This window comes from Schistocerca serialis, chromosome 4, assembly GCF_023864345.2.
Source record: "Schistocerca serialis cubense isolate TAMUIC-IGC-003099 chromosome 4, iqSchSeri2.2, whole genome shotgun sequence".
Classification (NCBI taxonomy): domain Eukaryota; kingdom Metazoa; phylum Arthropoda; class Insecta; order Orthoptera; family Acrididae; genus Schistocerca; species Schistocerca serialis.
Window position 1 is genome coordinate 414238111 of NC_064641.1, and position 4208 is coordinate 414242318.

Sequence of the window (4208 nt, forward strand, 5' to 3'; positions counted from 1 at the left end):
GGATTCTCATGCTGAGCCATCAGCTAGGAAGCGCCCCATCCATGTCGGCACCCGTGGGCGTTGCACTCGCAGTCGCAAAAAACGCTGGGCAAATATATATCTCGGAAGAGTAACGACAATCCGAGCCTCCTGGCGTTGCACTCGCAGTCGCAAAAAACGCTGGGCACATATATTTCTCGGAAGAGTAACGACAGTCCGAGCCTCCTGGCGTTGCACTCGCAGTCGCAAAAAACGCTGGGCAAATATATTTCTCGGAAGAGTAACGACAGTCCGAGCCTCCTGGCGTTGCACTCGCAGTCGCAAAAAACGCTGGGCACATATATGTCTCGGAAGAGTAACGACAGTCAGTCTCCTGCGTGGGAAGAGTCTTTCTAGGCCCTGACCCACGGGAAGGGTGTAGCTTCCCCCATCCCGGACATTTGACGTCGTCACACTACCGGTATTGACTAATAGACTGACTGCTGATAATCATTAGCCATACACTGGGGGAAACGGCCGACAGGGGCGGCAACATAGTGGAGCCGTAGTGTCACTAATGTACAGAGATAGAACAGTTTCGACTGGAACCAGAGTAACCGTATACACGGCACTGATTAGTAATAGATGCAGAGCCATCAGAATACAGATAATATATACAACCGTCCCTATACATGCTGAAAGACTCTGCACACAATGAGAACCACACGTCAGCCAGACACTCTTATCACACACTACTCTCTTATCACACACTACTCTCTGCGTGTAACAGGCACACACACAATATCTAACCACCAGCATGGAAGAACATCCAGTGCATCCTCTCCGCCACATGACACAATCCACACTATCATTACCAGACCGGGAGGTCCACCCAGAAAACACAATATCCCACCCTTCCGACATCCGCACATTGCTCAGCTAAGCCACGAACACCCACACATGTCCTACACAGGGGTGCACCCAACATCACAATACTGCCTCCTGTCACAGCACACAAACAATGGCAGGAATGAAAGACACAGATCTGCCACAACCATGGAATCGGAGCGCCGCCTGTCATGAGCCAAAAGTGCATCCTGACGTGACAAATCGGATAATGCCGCAGGCATCCAATTACGATAATCACTATCAACGAACCTGCCGCCCCCCCCCCCCAAATACACCTTTCCCTACAACAATGTGTATCTGAACCTAAGCTATATTGTACCTTAACCTAACCTATATCGTACCTTAACCTAACCTATATCGTACCTTAACCTAACCTATATCGTACCTTAACCTAACCTATATCGTACCTTAACCTAACGTATATCGTACCTTAACCTAACCTATATCGTACCTTAACCTAACCTATATCGTACCTTAACCTAACGTATATCGTACCTTAACCTAACCTATATCGTACCTTAACCTAACCTATATCGTACCTTAACCTAACCTATATCGTACCTTAACCTAACCTATATCGTGCCTTAACCTAACCTACGTTGTGCCTTAACCTAACCTACGTTGTGCCTTAACCTAACCTACGTTGTGCCTTAACCTAACCTACGTTGTGCCTTAACCTAACCTACGTTGTGCCTTAACCTAACCTACGTTGTGCCTTAACCTAACCTACGTTGTGCCTTAACCTAACCTACGTTGTGCCTTAACCTAACCTACGTTGTGCCTTAACCTAACCTACGTTGTGCCTTAACCTAACCTACGTTGTGCCTTAACCTAACCTACGTTGTGCCTTAACCTAACCTACGTTGTGCCTTAACCTAACCTACGTTGTGCCTTAACCTAACCTACGTTGCGCCTTAACCTAACCTAATTTGTGCCTTAACCTAACCTAATTTGTGCCTTAACGTAACCCATGTTGTGCCTTAACGTAACCCATGTTGTGCCTTAACGTAACCCATGTTGTGCCTTAACGTAACCCATGTTGTGCCTTAACGTAACCCATATTGTGCCTTAACGTAACCCATGTTGTGCCTTAACGTAACCCATGTTGTGCCTTAACGTAACCCATGTTGTGCCTTAACCTAACCCATGTTGTGCCTTAACCTAACCCATGTTGTGCCTTAACCTAACCCATGTTGTGCCTTAACCTAACCCATGTTGTGCCTTAACGTAACCCATGTTGTGCCTTAACGTAACCCATGTTGTGCCTTAACCTAACCCATGTTGTGCCTTAACCTAACCCATGTTGTGCCTTAACCTAACCCATGTTGTGCCTTAACCTAACCCATGTTGTGCCTTAACCTAACCCATGTTGTGCCTTAACCTAACCCATGTTGTGCCTTAACCTAACCCATGTTGTGCCTTAACCTAACCTATAATGTGCCTTAACCTAACCTATAATGTGCCTTAACCTAACCTAAAGTGCGCCGTAACCTAAACTATATTGCGCCTTAACCTGACGCACGTTGTCGCTGAACCTGCTCTGTAATTGTTATGCAACCCGTTAAATTGGTGTAGTGTTGCCTAACCGCAACCCTCGCAATATAGTTCCCTACTCGCACTGCCCGGTCCCCTGTGTATCGCGTCATGTTAAACACCTTGCAGGTGTTGCTGACTTTCCACATGCTCCTGCTATACACTGTAGTGTGGATAGCAGCAGGACGTACATGCCGCCCCCCCCCCCTTCCCCCCTGCCTTCGCAAGCTGGTCGGTGAGAAGTTTGCATGTTCAATGCCCTTCGCATGCCGACGTACTCAGCCTACGTTGTGGTACGGCCTGTCACCTGTCCGCCGATGTACGCAAAACCCACAAACTGTACTGCACATTGGTCCGTATGTACTGAATGATACATCGTGGCACATGTGACCGTATGACGACTGCGCCTAGCAACGGCGGACCATACAGTCCAAATATTGTGCACGCAGCTACGTGTCGTCTCCCTATAAGAGCTGGATTGCAGTGTGGTACGCCATACAGACGTGTGGGAGGAACGGACGCCCTGGATGGCGATCAGCATGAGCAGTCTGTTGATGTAGTGGAGCGTGTATTCGGACGTAGTCGTCTCTTCTCACACACCGTGATAGCATGTTGCACCGCGTTCCACATCTGCGACATGCTGCAGAGGCGGGCTGACAGTCGTTCGCGCAATGGACACCGCATACGTACGGGGTCTACCTTCCACGTGTTCTCTAGGCGTGCACATGTTGTTGCGTCTATGTGGGCAGACGTAGTGTGTTGTGACACCTGACACAGGCATGCAATACTCGTTGCAAATGGCGATGGACGTGTACGTTTGCTGGTGACGTTACGCAAATGAACAACTGGTAACCCGTTGTGGTGCGGTTGTTCTCGCTAGAGGTGAATCAGTGTTGGCGACGATCGGTCGAGCTATTAACCGGTTGTTTCAGGGAGACCCACCATGCCCACGAACGTGAAAGGGGACCCACCATGCCCACGAACGTGAAAGGGGATCTGGGTGTGAGGCGATACGCGGCGGTGGCTGGGTGGGACCGTCCCCGGCCGGTGAGGGGGGGCCGCCCGGCGTGCTGGCAGCGCGGTGCGTGGGCGCACGCGCCACAGCCGGCTGGTGGGGGCGGCCAGTGGCAGGCGCGCCGGCCGACGGACGCGGCAGGCGGCGCAGCTGCGCGCCGGCGCCCCCTGCTCGCGGCGCCTTGCGGCCAAAGTAGGTCCTCGCGGGCCCGGTGCGAAGCGCGGTGGCCATCTGCAGTGTGCTGGTCCGATTGAGGACTTTGTGCGCTGAGGATGCGCCGCCGCCCGGCGCTCGGCGCCGCGACGCCGTCTGCTGCTCGGTCGCCCCAGCGGTTCTCGCAGGTGGTTTGTATCGCAGCTGTGCGGACGTGTTGGCGCGTGCGCTGTGCTGGGAGAGTTCGCTTCGGCACCCAAGTGGGGCTTTTGTCCTTCTGTGGCGCTGGCGTTGGAGCTGCCGGTCACCGTAGGTGGCGCGTGTTGTCTCCCGCCGGCAATGCCACGACAGCACGCTCCCGGGCCTCTGTCGGCAGCGGCAAGCTCAGTTGGGAGCACGGGTGGTCGCACCTAAAGCGTCTACTCGCCTAACTCCGGGCGATTGCGCCTCTCTCGAACCCGACCAAGTACTTAGGACGGCGCTGCGCGCCGCCGGGACCTGAGAGGGTTTCGAGGTGTGTTGTGCAGGGGAGCTCAGCCTCCTCCTGTTTGCAGAATAATTGAGCGGACGCTTGCGTGTTCGCGCGGGCCCCCGGGACACACTCCCGGGCGGCCGGCTGCTCAGCTCTAGTTGACGCAGC